The sequence below is a fragment of the Anolis carolinensis genome, unplaced genomic scaffold (genome assembly GCF_035594765.1).
Source record: "Anolis carolinensis isolate JA03-04 unplaced genomic scaffold, rAnoCar3.1.pri scaffold_11, whole genome shotgun sequence".
Lineage (NCBI taxonomy): Eukaryota > Metazoa > Chordata > Lepidosauria > Squamata > Dactyloidae > Anolis > Anolis carolinensis.
The window spans coordinates 5,689,111-5,709,776 of NW_026943822.1; the positions used below are offsets into that span (position 1 = coordinate 5,689,111).

The window sequence follows — 20,666 nt, forward strand, 5'->3', positions numbered from 1 at the left end:
CATCAAATTAGGTTATGATTTTACAAATGAAGCACCAAAGCATCATGTTATACAACAAATTTGACAGCAATTTGTAATTACTGTATTTATGAATTTAGCACCAAAATATCATGATATATTGAAAACATTGACTACAAAAATGCATTGGATAATCCAGAACCTTGGATAAGTGAGACTCTACTGCATTATTACTACTACTACTAGCCCCGGTTGCGAAGTGTGTTAAAGCACTGAGCTGCAGACCAAAAGGTCCCAGGTTCAAACCCCGGGAGCGGCGTGAGCGGCCGCTGTTAGCTCCAGCTTCTGCCAACCTAGCAGTTCGAAAACATGTCAATGTGAGTAGATCAATAGGTACTGCTCTGGCGGGAAGGTAACGGCGCTCCATGCAGTCATGCAGTGGCCACATGACCTTGGAGGTGACTATGGACAACGTTGACTTTTCCGCTTAGAAATGGAGATGAGCACCAACCCCCCAGAGTCAGACATGACTGGACTTAACGTCAGGGGAAACTTTTCCCTTTTACTACTACACTGCCATATAGGTAAAGGTAAATATTTCCCCTGACGTTAAGTCCAGTCATGTCTGACTCTGGGGGTTGGTGCTCATCTCCATTTCTAAGCCGAAGAGCCGGCGTTGCCCGTAGACACCTCCAAGGTCATGTGACTGACATAACTGCATGGAGCGCCGTTTCCTTCCTGCCGGAGCGGTACCTATTGATCTACTCACATTTGCATGTTTTCGAACTGCTAGGTTGGCAAGAGCTGGGGCTAACAGCAGGCGCTCATTCCGCTCTCGGGATTTGAACCTGGGACCTTTTGGTCCACAAGTTAGGCCCTGGCTGTGGCGCAGGCTGGTGAGCAGCCAGCTGCAATAAATCACTCTGACCAAGAGTCATGAGTTCGAGGCCAGCTTGGAGCCTGCGTTTGTCTCTGTCTCTGTTCTATGTCAAGGCATTGAATGTTTGCCTTATATGTGTAATGTGATCCGCCCTTCGGGGCGAGAAGGGCGGAATATAAATACTGCAAATAAATAAATACAGTATAGTCTCACTTATCCAACATTCACTTATCCAATGTTCTGGATTATCCAACGCATTTTTGTAGTCAATGTTTGCAATACATCATGATATTTTGGTGCTAAATTCGTAAATACAGTAATTACTATGTAGCAATACTGCATATTGAACTACTTTTTCTGTCAAATTTGTTGTCTAACATGATGTTTTTGGTGCTTAATTTGTAAAATCATAACCTCATTTGATGTTTAATAGGCTTCTCCTTAATGTCTCCTTGTTATCCAACATATTCGCTTATCCAACATTCTGCCGGCCCGTTTATGTTGGATAAGTGAGACTCTACTGTAATAATAATAAGTTCAGCAGCTCTGCGCTTTAACACACTTCGCCACCGGGACTCCCACACTGCCATGTAAAATCCAGATTATCTGCTTTGAACTGGATTGGATGGCACTGTATCATCCAGTTCAAAGGAGATAACGAGGATGATTTGCTTTGATAATCTGGATTATATGTCAGTGTAGAAGGGGCCTCTGCAAGACCAACGTTAAAAGGCGGGTGGGAGCAGTGGGGGGGGGGGGCAGCTCTTGGAGGGCATTGGCCAGCTGGTTACCATGGCGAGGCGCAGGGTGGGCGGGGCTTCCCCCCTCCTTGAAGGTGACGTCATGGATGTCCACGGTGGTGAAGGGGAGGGGGGGGGCACCGGTGGGCTGAGCGAGGCTTTAAAGAGACAGGCGCCGGCTTGGAGCAGCAGACCCGGCTATTGTCTCTCTGTCTTTCTTTCTTTCTCTCTTTCTCTCTCCTCTTCTGCTCTTTCTTTCTTTCTCTGGGAGAGAGGAGGCAGATCTGCATCCCCTTGATCTGCATCCCTTCCAGCCCTTAAAAGCAGCCCGATTCACACGCTCCGCGGTTTGTAACACGCGTGGAGCTGGGATGCCAGAGGCGCCTTTCTTCATCCAGAGCAGGAGATGCTCCAGGTAAGACCTTTCCTTCCCTTTCTCCCTCCCTTTTCTCGTTCTCTTTCTCTTCAGACTTGTCTCCGGTTGCTGAGAAGGAAAAACTTCCTGGGGGCTTTGGGTTGGTTGAAACCGGGCGGATGGTCAGCAGGCGGGGGTGCGACTATTACTTGATGATCTTGTTTTGTTTTGTTTCATTTTCATTCATACTGCCCATCATCCCCAGGCTTCCTCTCTCCCCTTCAGCCCACATATAATCCAACACCATCAATCAATCAATTTATTAATGCTCTCACCAATGGTCATATGCATGTACAGAAACCACATCAAACAAACATTGTTAAAAGTAGGATGCAAGCGGGATAAAACAGAGCATGCAAAACATACATTGTGAGCTGCAGCAGCACAAGTGCAACATGTGCCGAAAACTGCACAATTACCGGTAAAATGCCAATATATAAGACAATGATGGGCAACCTTTTGCATTCAGTGTGTCAAAATTCACCAAAAAACCTAGCATGACTTGGGTGGTGTGTCACTTTGAGAAAAAAACAAAACCATAATTTCGCAATATGTATAGTTTAAATAACAAAAATGTATAATTGTAATACAGTAGAGTCTCACTTATCCAACATACACACACACACACATATATATCATTCTATTATTATTCTATTATTATTGTAGTATATTTTTAGATTATTACTATATTAGAAACTAGAATAGAGAGAAATCAGCATGGAAACTGCAAGAGATACAGTAGAGTCTCACTTATCCAACATAAACGGGCTGGCAGAATGTTGGATAAGCGAATATCTTGGATAATAAGGAGGGATTAAGGAAAAGCCTATTAAACATCAAATTAGGTTATGATTTTACAAATTAAGCACCAAAACATTATGTTATGCAACCAATTTGACAGAAAAAGTAGTTCAATATGCAGTAATGCTATGTAGTAATTACTGTATTTACGAATTTAGCACCAAAATATCACAATGTATTGAAAACATTGACTACAAAAATGTGTTGGATAATCCAGAACGTTGGATAAGTGAGTGTTGGATAGGTGAGACTCTACTCTATATAAGGCAATGATGGGCAAGCTTTTGCGCTTGGTGTGTCAAAATTCACCAAAAAACCTAGCATGACTTGGGTGGTGTGTCACTTTGAGGAAAAAAAAACACCATAATTTCGCAATATGTATAGTTTAAATAACAAAAATGTATAATTGTAATATATAACTGTATTTAATAAATCAAAAACTATTTACGACCATTATTTCAATGTACAACAATCAATGTACCTCTTGCAGTTTCCATGCTGATTTCTCTCTATTCTAGTTTCAATGTAGTCATGAATAATGAATAATATAATAATAATATAATGGTAATAATATGATAATATACTACCATAATAAGAGAATAATAATAGAATGAATATTATATATATATATATATATATATATATATATATATATATATATATAATGTGCATAATTCCCATGGAATAACAACAAAACCACTGGACCAAATCACACCAAATTTGGCCACAAAAGACATAGTCGTCCAATCAATCTGCAGGCAGCAGCGTGTCAGCAAAAATGGCTAGGCGTGTCAGTGCTGACACGCGTGTCTTAAGTTGGCCATCACTGATATAAGATCAGTCATTTGAAAAACATAAGTAACCATATCAACCAAGCATCTATAGGTAAAAGTAAAGGTTTCCCCTGACATTAAGTCCAGTCGTGTCCGACTCTGGGGGTTGGTGCTCATCTCCATTTCTAAGCCGAAGAGCCGGTGTTGTCCGTAGACACCTCCAAAGTCATGTGGCCACTGGCATGACTACATGGAGCGCCGTTACCTTCCCGCTGGAATCTACTCACATTGGCATGTTTTCGAACTGCTAGGTTCGCAGAAGCTGGAGCTAACAGCGGGCGCTCACTCCGCTCCCGGGATTTGAACCTGGGACCTTTCGGTCTGCAGCTCAGCGCTTTAATGCACTTCAAGCATCTATAGAAACACTGTTAAATTTCACAGTTAAAAGCAGGATGCATGGAGTATAAAACAGAGCTTGCAAAATATAACCAGTAAAAAGCCAGTATAAAATATCAACAAGTTGGGGACGATGGGGTTCATTGTAGCCCAGCGCCTCTGGAAGGCACAAGGCTGCCTTGCATCTTGGCAGCTTAAAACCAAAACCTGTCGTGTCCAGTGAGGTGCAAATATTATTGCGAGAGACCCTTCTGTCCCATTTCTGAATGGTTTCCTATTTATTCTCCATCCGCAACCCTGCCTTTCCACATTGCCATATAACCCAGAATCTCAAGGCAGGAAATCCCACAAGATCTGCTTTGAACTGGGTTGTCTGAGTCCACACTGCCATATATTCCACTTCAAAGCAGATAATGTGGGATTTGATTCAGTGCCAGGAGCCTCCCTCGGTGCTCTCTTTGTTGAAAGGCCCATAGAAATGCCCGACTGTCTTCTTCGCTTGGCAACAGGATGCCAGACCAGGTGGACCCACCGTGAATCCCGATGGGGAGAAAGGCGAGATAGAAATACATTAATAATAATAATAACAGCAACAACAATTGTAATAATCTGAAGTGGCTCTTCTTGCCATTGTAAAAATTTATTACATCAGGGTGCTGTGAGTTTTCCAGGCTGTACGGCTGTGTTCCAGAAGCATTCTCTCCTGACGTTTCGCCTGCACCTATGGCATCCTCAGAGGTTGTGAACTGTTGGAAATGAGTCAAGTGGGGTTTATTTATATATATTCAGTGCTAATTAAGGCGGTCAATTGCAACATTCACACCTGCCTCCAACAGAAAAGAGTTCTTTCTCCCATTCCGGACATCATTCCACAGATACATAAACCAACCCAACTTTTCTAGTATCCAAAAGACCTCACAACCTCCGAGGATGCCTGCCATAGATATGGGCAAAACGTCAGGAGAGAATGCTTCTGGAACATGGCCGGATAGCCCGGAAAACTCACAGCAACCCAGTGATTCCGGCCATGAAAGCCTTCGACAACATATTTCTTACATCTCTCTTGGTGAAGCCCACTCGGATGGAAAAGCCTCCTTGCCATCCTCACTCTTCAGCTCTAAAATCAAGCGCCTAACTTAACTGAAGAGAAATGCATGTGACTGTTTTATTGATGTTGATGTTTTATTGATGCAAAATTTGTTTTATTGTCTTATTGTATTGTTGTGTCGGGCATGGCCCCATGTAAGCTGCTCCGAGTCCCTCCGGGGAGATGGGGTGGGGTATAAAAATAAAGTTGTTATTATTATTATTATTATTTTATTATGACACAGCAAACAAGATAGATATGCTGGATTTCATATCACAAAATCACAAGTCGAACACTTCCCAAGTGTCTAGGACTGTGTGATGTATTATTATTATTATTATTATTATTATTATTATTATTATTATTATTATTATTATTGGTTTCTTCCCCTGCCTGACCATGAAAGTGAGTCTTAAGTGTATTTATTATATTTTAATCTGTTTAATCCCCTGGTGGCACAGTGTGTTAAAGCACTGAGCTGCTGAACTTGCGGACCAAAAGGTCCCAGGTTCAAATCCCGGGAGCGGAATGAGCTAGAATGGTCTCCTAGCAACCCACTCAGCCCAGGGGACAGGCAGAGTTAGGCCTCACTTAGGCCTCTTCCACACTGAGAAGGAAGTGAAGCAGTGTGTATTACCAAAGTCATTATTATTACTATCATTACTAAAAGGTCGCAGGTGTGAATTGAGGGAGCGGAGAGAGCCCCCACTGTTAGCCCCAGTTCAAAAACATGCAAATGAGAGTAGATGAATAGGTACTGCTCTGGCGGAAAGGTAACGGCGCTCCATGCAGTCATGCCAGCCACATGACCTTGGGGGTGTCTACAGACAACGCCGGCTCTTCGGCTTAGAAATGGAGATGAGCACCAAACCCCGGAGTGGATCACGACTGGACTAAACGTCAGGGGAAAACATTTACCTTTTTAATCTGTTTTTACCACACTGTACTATTTGGTTGTTTTTTAAACTTTTGTATCGCTCTTTTAAAACTTGTACTAAAGTGTGGGATTGTTAGCTGCCCTCACTTCCCAGCAAGATGTGAATCAAGGTAGAAATAACAATAACCGAGTCCTCAGAGGCAGCTTGGTCCCTTGTTTGATATTCCGCCCTGATTTCCTTCCTCTCTTCTCCGTATCTGCTGCTCTTCTCTTCCAAGGATTCATCCAGATTTCCCACCACCTGTTGCAGCTACTTTGACTTTGTGTGCAGAATACACTGCCCGTGGTATTAATGGTAGCCTAGCCAAAGTGGCTTTTATCTCCCGCTTGCTGTTGGATGTCTTCCTCCTTTCAACCCTTTATTTTTTGTTATTTCTTCCTCCCTTTCTCCGTGCATTACATTTCCTTCTCTCCTCTCCTGGGCTTCAAGCTGTTAATGGAGATCTCCTCTCCATCTCTCTTTGCAAAAAAGGGACCAGTTGCCCTTTGGTAGAACCTGTTGAATGCTAATAATAGGATTCGGCTAGCTCTTGATTGTGTTATTGGGCTTTAATCTAATATTTGAGGCTCTCCCTCCCTCCATTTCCCCCTTTCCTTGGGGCTTTCTCTCCTCTCTTCATAAGGGGAGAGAAATGGTTTCTTTTGAATTCTCTGTAGTGCAAATTGAATTGGAGAACAATCGCGCCCTGGGAGTGAACAAAGGAGCTTCATTGGATGTCACTGTCATCCCCAATTACCTGATTGCTGTTTGTTAAATGGTTTGCTGCAGACGAGGATTCCAGCCCAAGCTTTTGATTTCGGCATTACATAGAAATTAGAGCCAACACGGCAATCTTTTCTTTCCCTAATGACAACCAGAGAGACGCGCCGTTTCCCTCTGATCACACTGAAACCGGCTATTGCTCATGGAACACAGACTCCTGTTCGTGCTCACAAACCACAGGGCCCTAGACCCTTTTGAAAGGTGGCAAGTTTTAGAATAAGGAACAAAGCCTTGGGGATGATTTCCTCTGTCAGTGTAGCACACCCAAACAGATGAGCAGATGTCTCCAAGGAAGGTTTGAATGCTGGAGAAAGTTGGAAAGCTGATCCTTCGTATTTTTGTCTTCTGTTCCTATGTGTTTTCTGGCTCAGGTGGAGAGGAGTTTGCTTTGCAGTGGCTAATGGAGTTTTCCTGGACTAGAATTCAAGTTATAAGTTATTATTATTATTATTTTATTATGACACAGCAAACAAGATAGATATGCTGGATTTCATATCACAAAATCACAAGTGGAACACTTCCCAAGTGCCTAGGACTGTGTGATGTTTATTATTATTATTATTATTATTATTATTATTATTATTATTATTATTATTATTGTATGACACAGCAAACAAGATAGATATGCTGGATATCATATCACAAAATCACAAGTCGAACACTTCCCAAGTGTCTAGGACTGTGTGATGATGATGATGATGATGATGATGATGATGATGATTATGATTATGATTATGATTTTATTATGACACAGCAAACAAGATAGATATGCTGGATTTCATATCACAAAATCACAAGTCGAACACTTCCCAAGTGTCTAGGACTGTGTGATGTATTTTCGGATGATGCGCGCAGATCCCAGTAGGGTGGCCTTTTGCAGTTGGCAGATCGTGATTTTGTCAATGTCTATTGTTTCCAAATGCCGGCTGAGATCTTTTGGCACGGCACCCAGTGTGCCCATCACCACCGGGACCACCTGCACTAGTTTCTGCCAGAGTCTTTGAAGTTCAATCTTGAGGTCCTGATAGCGGCTGAGTTTTTCCTGTTGTTTTTCGTCAATGTGACTGTCACCTGGGATGGCAACATCAATGATCCAAACCTTGTTCTTTTCTACAACTGTGATGTCTGGTGTGTTGTGTTCCAGAACTTTGTCAGTCTGGATTCGGAAGTCCCACAGTATCTTTGCGTGCTCTTTTTCCAATACTTTTGCAGGTTTGTGATCCCACCAGTTCTTTTCTGCTGGGAGGTGGTACTTGAGGCATAAGATTATTATTATTATTATTATTATTATTATTATTATTATTATTATTATTATTCTGCATTAGTACATAAGTGTCTCACTTATCCAAGCCTCGCTTATCCAAGCTTCTGGATAGTCAATGTTGTCAATACATTGCAATGTTTTGATGCTAAATTCATAAATACAGTAATTACATTAGAGTCTCACTTATCCAACATAAATGGGTCGGCAGAATGTTGGATAAGTGAATATGTTGGATAATAAGGAGGGATTAAGGAAAAGCCTATTAAACATCAAATTAAGTTATAATTTTACAAATTAAGCACCAAAACATCATGTTATACAACAGATTTGACAGAAAAAGTAGTTCAATATGCAGTAATGCTATGTAGTAATTACTGTATTTACGAATTTAGCACCAAAATATCATGATATATTGAAAACATTGACTACAAAAATGCATTGGATAATCCAGAACGTTGGATAAGTGAGACTCTACTGTATTAGTATAGGATATTATACGCACTATATAAACATTATATATTATTATATTGTACTTTACGACTACATTGCAATATTATTAGTAATATTGCATGTAATATAAATATACAATTATAATAGTGCATTATTATTATTATGGATTATACCGTGTTTCCCCGAAAATAAGACATCCCCATAAAATAAGACCTAGTACAGGTTTGGGGGAATTGCCAAATATAAGACCTCCCCCGAAAATAAGACCTAGCAGGGAGCCGCTGCCGCTGCCGCCGGGGCTCCTTTCTCCTTCCTCGGCTGGTGCTGTGTGAAAGCGTCGCTCATGCTTTCCCCTCTCCCTTCCCTTGCTTCCCTCTTTGGCCGGCACTCGCTCAAGAGAGGGAAGGAAAAAGCGAGAGAAGCAGCTTCTCCTTAAGCTGTGTGCATGAGATCCTTTTCTCCTGCCTTTCTCTTTCCCTTTCGCCAGGCATGCACTCTTCCTGCCTTCTCATTTTCCCACCTCCTCACCTTCCACGTGGCTGCCTTTCCTGCCTCCTTCCTCACTGGATGTGTGCCAGATAGTGTTTGAGAACCAGGTACATTTTTCAAGAAAGGTCTATTATTATTATTTCTACTTTTTGGAAGTGGGTTTTGCACTACAGGTCCCATCAGGCCTTAGCTATGGAATGGTGGGAGTTGCAGGCCAGCAATGTCTACAGCAGAATGAATGCAAAGAATGGCTTCCTCTGGGTCAAAATGAGCCACATATGGAGTGAATGCTTTTTCTTTCTTCCTAAGCCATGACGCCTCCAAAGCATTTACTCCATATGTGGCTCATCTTGATCCAGAGGAAGCCATTCTTTGCATGCATTCTGCTGTAGACATTGCTGGCCTGCAACGCCCACCATTCCATAGCAAAGGCCTGATGGGACTTGTAGTGCAAAACCCACTTTCCATTGACCTTAAAAGAGTGCTCTGACCATCCACCTGAATGCTAAGTGTATGTGTGAGATGGGCAATCTGCAAACCCCACAAGCTGTTTCCTGTGGCCCTCCATGTACCATAGATTGTTGTATATGGAATAGTGGCAGTAACAAGAAATTCTTGATAGGTTTCACAGTTTGTCTGGTTATGTTAGCTTGTAATGTTCATTTTTTTTGTTCAACAATAAATGTGAATTCTTCTTCATGAAAAAATAAGACATCCCCTGAAAATAAGACCTAGCACTTCTTTGGGAGCAAAAATTAATATAAGACACTGTCTTATTTTCGGGGAAACAGGGTATGAGCCTACACTGCATATGCAGTAATGCTATGTAGTAATTACTGTATTTATGAATTTAGCACCAAAATATCACGATGGTTTGAAATCATTGACTAAAAAAATGTGTTGGATAATCCAGAACATTGGATAAATGAGACTCTAATGTACTACATAACGTTACTGTGTAGTGAACTGCTTTTTCTGTCAATTTGTTGTAAAACATGATGGTTTGGTGCTTAATTTGTAAAATCATAATTGATGTTTAATCAGAATTTGATGTTTAATAGGCTTTTCCTTAATCCCTGCTTATTATCCAACATTTTCACTTATCCAACTGTCTGCCGGCCCGTTTATGTTCCACTCAGTGTTGTTCCAAAAGTTATGTTCCACAAGTTCCACTCAGTGCACTTTGCCCAGCTCATTTTATGTTTTTATTGCTGTGTTTTTTATGTGTTTTATAATGATTGTGATTTTTTAAAATGCCTTTTAAATTTATTTGTGTGTTTTTGTATTTGTTATTACTGTATGCTGTATACTGTATGCTGGTTTTATATCTGTAAGCCGCCCCGAGTCCCTCTGGGGAGATGGTGGCGGGGTACAAAAATAAAGTATTATTATTATTTTATTACTAGCTGTGCCCAGCCACGCGTTGCTGTGGCAAAGTGGCGGTGGTATTGGTTAAAAGTTGTTGTGGAATTTTTATTTGACATTATTTGTATTTTTTAAATTAATTTTATTGTAACTTATCTTTTTTATTTATTATATTTTATTATTTTGTTGTATTATTTTTAGTTATTTTGTTATAGTATTTTATTGTATTAATTTTTTTAGTGTTTTTAATTATTTTTATTGTATTATTTGTATTTATTTTATTTTTATTCTTTTATTAACACTGGGCTGAGTGGGTTGCTAGGAGACCAAGTGGGCGGAGCTTAGCCTTCTAAGTGGCAGCAATTGGATAAAAACAATTATTGCTCTCCCTCTAAGTAGGACTTTATTTTTCTTTTCTTTTTGTTGTATCAACCTAGAGGCATGGATGATGGGTTGTGTTGTCAAATTTCGAGGTTGGGGGGCCTGTAGTTTTGTTGTTTTGTGGGTCGCCGTGATGCCATCACTCATTTATATATATAGATGACACAGCAAGCAAGATAGATATGCTGGATTTCATATCACAAAATCACAAATCGAACACTTCCCAAGTGTCTAGGACTGTGTGATGTATTTTATTATTATTATTATTAAATTATATTATTATTATTATTATTATTATTATTATTATTATTATAAGTGAGACTCTACTGTATTTGGAGGCAAATGCTGAATATGTCTAATTGAGACCCCTTCTACACTGCTTATATAAAATCCAGATTATCTGCTTTGAACTGGATTATATGATAGTACAGACTCATATAATCCAGTTCAAAGCAGAAAATGTGGATGATTGCTAATTGGGATTATATGGCAGCGTAGAAGAGGCCTGAGTCAAGATTGTTGGAAAGGTAGCCACCCAGGGCCAGAGATGTGTGCAGGAAGGGTGCAGCTAGCACTGAAATTGTGGACAGTTCCCCGCAACTTGAGATTTCTTTCCACAGATAACTTTCAGCACCAGAGTCTTGGACAGCTCCTCTCACAATGACAGACCCAAACTGCTTGGAAGGAAGTCTTTGTAGTTCTCTCTGTCTTTGCAATCTCTCTGGTTCTCTTATCCAAATCCCACCCATCCCAGCTCTGTACATATTTAAAAAAATCCAGATCAAACCTCAGAGGTCCCTCCCTTAGCAGAACTGGAACAATCTATATATATATAAAAGAGTGATGGCATCACGGCGACCCACAAAACAACAAAACGACAGGCCCCCCAACCTCGAAATTTGACAACACAACCCATCATCCATGCCTCTAGGTTGATACAACAAAAAGAAAAGAAAAATAAAGTCCTAATTAGAGAGAGAGGAATAATTGCTTTTATCCAATTGCTGCCAGTTAAAAGGCTAAGCTCCTCCAACTTGGTCTCCTAGCAACCCAATAAAAAATAATAAAAAACACTAAAATTAATACAATAAAATACTATAATAACAGAAAATAACTAAAAATCATACAAGAAAATAAAAAATATAATAAATAAAAATATAACTTACAATAAAATTAATAAAAAATTGCAAATAACATCAAATAAAATTTACACAACAATTTTCAACCAATACCACCACCACTTTGCCACAGCAACGCGTGGCTGGGCACAGCTAGTATATTATAGAGTTGCTGATGATGGACAAAATAACGATGCACTTAAGAGGAGAACCTTTAGAAAACTTTGTTAATCCCAATTAGCAATCATCCACTTTGTTAATGAATGGCAACCAATGATCCAATATTTCAATGTAAAATTAATCTAAAAATGTACATAGAGGAAGCTAATAGACTGAAGGCAAGGAGGAAACGGATATAAATTTGGAACGTATAATATTTTTATATGTACTATACAAATAGAAGCCTGTGACCCCTTATTGAAAATATATTGTCTGAGAAATGATTATGAAAAAATAATAGATGAAAGTATGGCACTGTATGCAACAAACACCTGCAATCTATATATATAAAAGAGTGATGGCATCATGGCGACCCACAAAACAACAAAACTACAGGCCCCCCCAACCTCGAAATTTGACAACACAACCCATCATCCACGCCTCTAGGTTGATACAACAAAAAGAAAAGAAAAATAGAGTCCTAATTAGAGAGAGAGGAATAATTGCTTTTATCCGATTGCTGCCAGTTAGAAGGCTAAGCTCCTCCAACTTGGTCTCCTAGCAACCCAATAAAAATAATAAAAAACACTAAAAAGTGGCCGGGCACAGCTAGTGTATATATATTTGAATGAATGGAAATAAATAAACATTATATATATATTAAAAAAATACAGATCCATACCTTAAAAATAATAATTGCGCTATTGCATGCCCACAAAACTCACTGAGATGTATTCTTATTTGGCTGGGAGCTTGTTTCCAAAAGGCACCGAATCCATTTGAACAAAATGTACAGGAATGAAAATCAAATGCACTGAGGATATGCAATATTTTGCCATAAAATGTAATTTTCCAACCCCTGCACTGAAGTGGGTGGAAAGATTTTGATAGCTTTGTTCTGTACATAGTATTCTACTCTTAGCCAACAAGGTGCTGGCACCTATAACTCATTTTTCAATTTGAGGGGGGAGGAGGGAATTTGCTGGCTTTTGGAAACAAAACTTCACAATTTGATATATATACTGTATAAAAGGTAAAGGTTTCCCCTGACAGTAAGTCCAGTCATGTCTGACTCTGGGGGTTGGTGCTCATCTCCATTTCTAAGCCGAAGAGCCAGCATTGTCCGTAGACACCTCCAAGGTCATGTGGCCGGCATGACTACATGGAGCGCCGTTACCTTCCCACCGGAGCAGTACCTATTGATCTACTCACATTTCCATGTTTTCGAACTGCTGGGTTGGCAGGAGCTGAAGCTAACAGCGGGCGCTCACACCACTCCCGGGGCTTGAACCTGGGACCTTTTGATCTGCAGCTCAGTGCTTTAACGCACTTTGCCACCGAGGCTCCTCCTATATACTGTATATACTCAAGTATAAGCCTAGTTTTTCAGCCCTTTTTTTAAGACTGAAAAATCCCCCTTCAGCTTATACTCGGGTGAGGGTCCTGGTTGGCTTATATTTGGGTCAGCTTATATTTGATTATATGTGGTACATTTATTATTTTTCTCTATTATTGTTGCTACTATTACATTTATGTTACTCTATTTTTATTACTATTATTATTAATACATGTATTATTTCACTCTGATCTTATTATTATTATTATTATTATTATTATTGCATTTATTATTTTGCTCTATTTATTATTACAGTAGAGTCTCACTTATCCAACATTCTGGATTATCCAACGCATTTTTGTAGACAGACTACAAACAGAGGCACAACTATGTGGCCCAAATGATTCATTGGCACTTATGCCTCAAGTACCACCTCCCAGCAGAAAAGAACTGGTGGGATCACAAACCTGCAAAAGTATTGGAAAATGAGCACGCAAAGATACTGTGGGACTTCCGAATCCAGACTGACAAAGTTCTGGAACACAACACACCAGACATTACGGTTGTGGAAAAGAAAAAGGTTTGGATCATTGATGTCGTCATCCCAGGTGACAGTCGCATTGACGAAAAACAACAGGAAAAACTCAGCCGCTATCAGGACCTCAAGCTTGAACTTCAAAGACTCTGGCAGAAACCAGTGCAGGTGGTCCCGGTGGTGATGGGCACACTGGGTGCCGTGCCAAAAGATCTCAGCCGGCATTTGGAAACAATAGACATTGACAAAATTACAATCTGCCAACTGCAAAAGGCCACCTTACTGGGATCTGCGCGTATCATCCGAAAATACATCACACAGTCCTAGACACTTGGGAAGTGTTCGACTTGTGATTTTGTGAAACGAAATCCAGCATATCTATCTTGTTTGCTGTGTCATACAATAAAATAATAATAACTGGGATTTGCCATTTAGGTAGGGATACTTAGAATGTACCATCAGTTAGCTCTAGCATCTCACCAAGCCTCGGGTTTTGGCAGGATGCTACCATAGCAGTTGGCAGGGACAATCTTTGTTCACCACGTCTTTCCAGTTGTCCAGCTGCTTTCAAAATATCTGTTTCTTTTTTCTCTCCCACTTCCCTCCTTCTTCCCAAGTTTACTTCCATTGCTGTGAATTGAATTCAGAGTACAATTGGTAGTTTGCGCTCAGTTGACTCAGGAGGGAGAAAATGCAAGAGACGGGATAATGTTGCCTTTCCCAGCAAGCACAGGCAAAAGCAGGCTGCTGCAGTCACACCAAGTTTGTATGTTCTTCCTCCCTATAATCACTTTTACCATCTGGACACACGCTTATGCCTTTGTTTGAGAAAAGCGAGTGTGGACTAGCACCTTTCCTCCACCCCGCAGGCTTCCTTGCTTCCATTTCCCTGCCCTCCTTAAACAACCTGACCATCTGGCCTTACCTTCAGAACGGTTTAGCAAATATTTGACTCCGTTATCACTCTGCGCCCAGGCTTTTTCACCTTCCTCTTCCTCCGCAACCTCCCTTTGCTCCAGACAGATGGAGCCTGAAGCTGGGAGGCCAGGCCTGTCGCATTCATGTGTGTAAATGAAAAAAAATGGATTATTTATGATTGCGTAAACAAGGACAGCCATTGCCAAAAAGCCCGAATGAGAAGGGACTCCATTACGTGAGAAGCACCTGTTGCTATGGCACTGTTCTCTCCTCTCTCTGTCTCTCTCTTTCCGCAGTTCGTTCTCCTTCTCTCTCAGCTCCAGGCACAATTACATCTTCACACCAGCTTGACTTTCTGAATTGCTGTTGGAAGCATGAGGTGTTCACTCTTCTCTGTGGTTTGTTTCTTTGCCATCCTGCTTGCATCCTAGAAAAATAGAATCATAGAATAGTAGAGTTGGAAGAGACCTCATGGGTCATCCAGTCCAACCCCCCGCTAAGAAGCAGGAAATCGCATTCAAAGCACTCCCGACAGATGGCCATCCAGCCTCTGCTTCAAAGCCACCAAAGAAGGAGCCTCTACCACACTCTGGGGCAGAGAGTTCCACAGCTCTCACAGTGAGGAAGTTCTTCCTGATGTTCAGGTGGAATCTCCTTTCCTGTAGTTTGAAGCCATTGTTCCCTTGTGTCCTAGTCTGCAGGGCAGCAAAAAACAAGCTTGCTCCCTCCTCCCTATGACTCCCCTTCATGTATTTGTACATGGCTCTCATGTCTCCTCTCAGCCTTCTCTTCTGCAGGCTAAACATGCGTAGTTCTTTAAGCCGCTCCTCATAGGGCTTGTTCTCCAGACCCTTAATCATTTTAGTCGCCCTCCTCTGGACGCTTTCCAGCTTGTCAACATCTCCCTTCAACTGCGGTGCCCAAAACTGGACACAGTGTGATTCCAGGTGTGGTCTGACCAAGGCAGAATAGAGGGGAGCAGGACTTCCCTGGATCTAGACGCTATTCCCCTCTTGATGCAGGACAGAATCCCATTGGCTTTTTTAGCAGCCGCATCACATTGTTGGCTCATGTTTAACTTGTTGTCCACGAGGACTCTGAGATCTTTTTCACATGTACTGCTGTCAAGCCAGGCATTGTCCCCCATTCTGTATCTTTGATTTCCATTTTTTCTGCCGAAGTGAAGTATCTTGCATTTGTCCCTGTTGAACTTCATTTTGTTAGTTTCGGCCCATCTCTCTAGTCTGTCAAGATCGTTTTGAATTCTGCTCCTGTCTTCTGGAGTGTTGGCTATCCCTCCCAGTTTGGTGTCGTCTGCAAACTTGATGATCGTGCCTTCTAACCATTCGTCTAAGTCATTAATAAAGATGTTGTAATAAAGGTTCCATAATTGGAAATTAAAGAAAGAACTACACAAGGGAAAAATGTACCTTATATACTTGAGTATAAGCCGACCCGAATATAATCCGAGGCACCTAATTTTACCACAAAAAAAAAACTGGGAAAACATTGACTTTCACATTGAAGGGCTGAAAAACTAGGCTTATACTCGAGTATATATAGTACACACTGTGGGATTTGGGTGCCGTGTGCCTACAGAGTTTTGAAATCCCACCTCTCAAGTAACGCAATGATTTGGACCTCAGCAATTTCAAAGTTTCCACTGAGTTAAAAAGAAAAAGAAAGAATGCGGAGTGTGTGGGGACTGCACTCGTTCATGTCACGGTTTAGAACATGAGACAAAATGGAAGAAAGGCTGCAACAAATGCTGAGTCTGATGGGATCTCTGAGAGATCTTTTACAATTAAACGGGATGACATGCCGTGCTAAGAAGGTCCAATGTCACAAGAGATGGGATTCTTTGTAAATTGCTTCTCAAAAAAAGCAACAAGTTATTTAAGCAATTTTCAAACCCACTGCAAGAAAATCTTCAAAAGCCACAATGCTTTGGAAGCCTATTTGCAATTCAGGGCTCATTCTGCACAAAGATTACATGCGGTTGTTTAGCACAGAAAACATAAAAATGGCTCTCTTTATGCAGAATATATTATTTCTGTTGTCACTCGGAGATGAGAATTTTTTCCCTTGCTGGAGTTATCCATATATTTGTTGGATGAAAAAAAAATGGATTATCAGATTTTGCAGTCACAGTAAAGGTAATGGGTAGAACCTAGAGCAAATTACAGGTTTTTAAAAGATGTTTCAAAGTGCAACATACATCATTTTGAAACTTTGTCTATGCAGTTTCTGGGATAGTTATCTGGGGCCGGGCTGTGGCGCAGGCTGGTGATCAGCCTGCTGCAATAAATCACTCTGACCATGAGGTCATGAGTTCGAGGCCAGCCCATGGCGGGGTGAGCACCTGTCAATTAAAAAAAAAAAAAATAGCCCCTGCTCGTTGTTGACCTAGCAACCCGAAAGATAGTTGCATCTATCAAGTAGGAAATAAGGTACCACTTATAAAGTGGGGAGGCAAATTTAACTAATTTATGACGTTGGAATGAGGAAGTGAGGAAATGACATCACAGTGGATGATGAAGCAACTGCTCCCCCCTGTGGCCGGAATTGAACATCCCCTCAGGAGAAGGTTAAATTGCCTCTGTGTCTGTCTCTGTCTCGGTTCTATGTGTATATGGGCATTGAATGTTTGCTCTATATGTATAAAATGTGGTCTGCCCTGAGTCCCCTTCGGGGTGAGAAAGAAGGGCGGAATATAAATACTGTAAATAAATAAATTATTTATAAAAATAAAAACCCCAGGTTTTTGCGGTGGCCAGGGGAGCATTTGCACAATTCAAACTTGTGCTCCAGCTGCACCCGTACCTTGGGAAGTTAGACTTGACCACAGTGGTCCACATTCTGGTTACATCTCAAATACGAAGATTGAATGAAAAGTAATGCCTCCACCTTCGTAACTCCTCAACAGATGGCAGTCCTGGTCTGCGGCAGGTCCTGGCTTGTTCAGTAGACTCTCCTCTGCAGTTCCATTTGGCGGGAAGCCTTAGCATTGAACGGTTGTGTTGTTAAAGTGTGAAGTATGGAACCCTGCACAGACGGTCGCTCAATGCGAATTAAGCAACGTGCAGTCATTGAATTCTTGACAGCAGAAGGTGTCACCCCAAAAGAGAAAAGCGTCACCTTCATTCTCATAACGTGAGAGGAGTTCCTGGCAAATTTCAAGTCTGTGCGCTTTCATTTTAGGCGTCAACATCCTGGGTGCCCATCGTGCACTGATCTTCCAATAGCCAAGCAAAGCAATAATGTGACCCATGCATTCTTGTGAAATGCCGATTATGCTTGAAATTCCACCGGATCCCATGCAGCTGTGGACAAGTCTACAGAGGGACCACCAAACGCAGCATTGCCCAAACAAGAGTCAAAGAACATGAAAGGCACTGCAGACTAATTCAACCAGAGAAATCAGCCATAGCAGAGCACTTGAGGAACCGGCCTGGACACAGTACAGTAGAGCCTCACTTATCCAAGCCTCGCTTATCCAAGCTTCTGGATTATCCAAGCCTTTTTTGTAGTCAATTTTTTCAATATATCGTGATATTTTGGTGCTAAATTCATAAATACAGTAATTACAACATAACATTACTGCATATTGAACTACTTTTTCTGTCAAATGTGTTGTATAGCATGATGTTTTGGTGCTTAATTTGTAAAATCATAACCTAATTTGATGTTTAATAGGCTTTTCCTTAATCCCTCCTTATTATCCAAGATATTCGCTTATCCAAGGTACTGCCATCCCGTTTAGCTTGGATAAGTGAGACACTACTGTATTATATTTATTATGTTACTCTATTTATTACTACATGTATTATTTTCCTATATTATTTATTATTATTATTACATGTATTATTTCCCTGTATTTTTTATTATTATTATTATTATTATTATTATTATTATTATTATTATTATTATTATTACATGTACCATTTTACTCTATTATTATTAAAAGGATACATAAGCACATTTACATTGAAGAAAATGAGAATAATGATTGGATCAGAGTTGGACAGTCTTATCTTAAATTTGAGCTTTATGTAAATACTGTATTCAAAAACATTTAACCTACTGATGCCTCAATTAATGTGATTTTATTGGTATCTGTTTTTATTTCTGAAATTTACCACTCTCGGCTTATACTGGAGTCAATGTTTTCCCAGGTTTTTTGTGGTAAAATTAGTTGCCTCGGCTTATATTCGGGTTGGCTTATACTCGAGTATATACAGTATATACAGTATTACGCTATGTAACAAGATTTTTATTCTTGGGTTATAAATGTCGTTTCCTGATTGGTTCTATTACAAAAACATAGGATCAGGTTGTGTAAGTGTTTTATCTATATATATAAAAGGGTAATGGAATCACGGCACCGGACAAAACAACTCAACTAAACTCCCCACAACAAGATATTCGCTTATCCAAGCTTCTGCCAGCCCGTTTAGCTTGGATAAGTGAGACCCTACTGTATATTATTTGAGAACAGAGAAATGCTCAACCACTCCAACAACTATCATGTCAGACTACACAGAGAAGCCATTGAAATCCACAAGCATGTGGACAACTTCAACAGAAAGGAGGAAACCATGAAAATAAACAAAATCTGGCTCTAAAATCAAAACAGTAGATGGGAACCAACACTCTGAGGGCAGAGGACAGCTAATGACTGAACAAAGGACGCCCCCAGGCAAGAGACAAAACCTTTCCAATGCTAATTAGGGTGATTAACTGAAACATTAATGCTGGCTTCCCAGTGACAAAGGACTCTTGCCACACCCTGGACTCTCCACAGATATATATATTCTTTCCTTTCCTTACTTAGTTTCTCCATACCTCACAACCTCTGAGGATGCCTGCCATAGACGTGGGTGAAACATCAGGAGAGAATACTCCTGGAACATGTCCACACAGCCCAAAAGACATACAACAACCCTGTGATCCCGGCCATGAAAGCCTTCGACAAAACAAAAAGCGCCCTTCCCAATAAGCTCCAAAATCTAAAACTCTCTTGGGCCATAATGGTACCATTTGGACTCCACCTGAAAGCATATTAAGTCACCAAATACAGCTGGCAGAGAAGAAGGAAAAGGGATCTCTGGCAGTTCAGCTGAGTGGATAATACATTTTTTAGTAAAAAGCTAAGGAGCAGTCTGTCTGAGTAATGAGAACATACCATTTCAACTGCAATCTCGATTGACTGATTGCTTCAAGTCGCTGATGTCCCATCTTCCGAGCTAGAAGGCGGCCCCAAGGCAGTTTTCAGCAAGAATCATGTTATTTAATGGGGTGGATTGAAAAAGGCATTCTATCCAGAAAGACTCCCAAAGTGGCTGGTATCTAAGAGATCAGCAGCAACAGGCCCTGCCTGCAGGATTACGTTTCAAAAACAGAATCGGGATGGGAAAAAAGCAAATGCAGGCAGTGGTCCTTAAAGGCATACCCTGTTTCCCTGAAAATAAGACATCCCCAAAAAATAAGACCTAGTAGAAGTTTTGCTGAATTGCTAAATATAAGGCCTCCCCCGAAAGTAAGACCTAGTAAGTTTTTGTTTGGAAGCATTCCCGGCGCCCGCCAAACAAAACACCATAGCATGCAGGATTGGTAAATGTACATTATTATTATTATTATTATTATTATTATTATTATTATTATTATTATTATTATTACACAGCAAACAAGATAGATATGCTGGATTTCATATCACAAAATCACAAGTCGAAGACTTCCCAAGTGTCTAGGACTGTGTGATGTATTTTCAGATGATGCGCGCAGATCCCAGTCGGGTGGCCTTTTGCAGTTGGCAGATCGTAATTTTGTCAATGTCTATTGTTTCCAAATGCCAGCTGAGATCTTTTGGCACAGCACCCAATGTGCCCATCACCACCGGGA

The 20,666-nt window shown here is 40.7% G+C and overlaps 2 long non-coding RNA genes across 2 annotated transcripts; one reads left to right on the forward strand and one right to left on the reverse strand.

Moving 5' to 3' along the window:
- The first annotated feature begins 1,709 nt into the window (after positions 1 to 1,709).
- On the forward strand, positions 1,710 to 19,934 carry LOC134293916 (uncharacterized). The gene is made up of 2 exons (XR_010000881.1): positions 1,710 to 1,993; positions 17,967 to 19,934. It is a non-coding gene; the product is annotated as an uncharacterized LOC134293916 (long non-coding RNA).
- LOC134293915 (uncharacterized) lies at positions 2,239 to 20,079 on the reverse strand. The gene is made up of 3 exons (XR_010000880.1): positions 19,951 to 20,079; positions 14,773 to 15,192; positions 2,239 to 7,166 (listed from the first exon to the last, which is right to left on the reverse strand). It is a non-coding gene; the product is annotated as an uncharacterized LOC134293915 (long non-coding RNA).
- Positions 20,080 to 20,666: the final 587 nt, after the last annotated feature.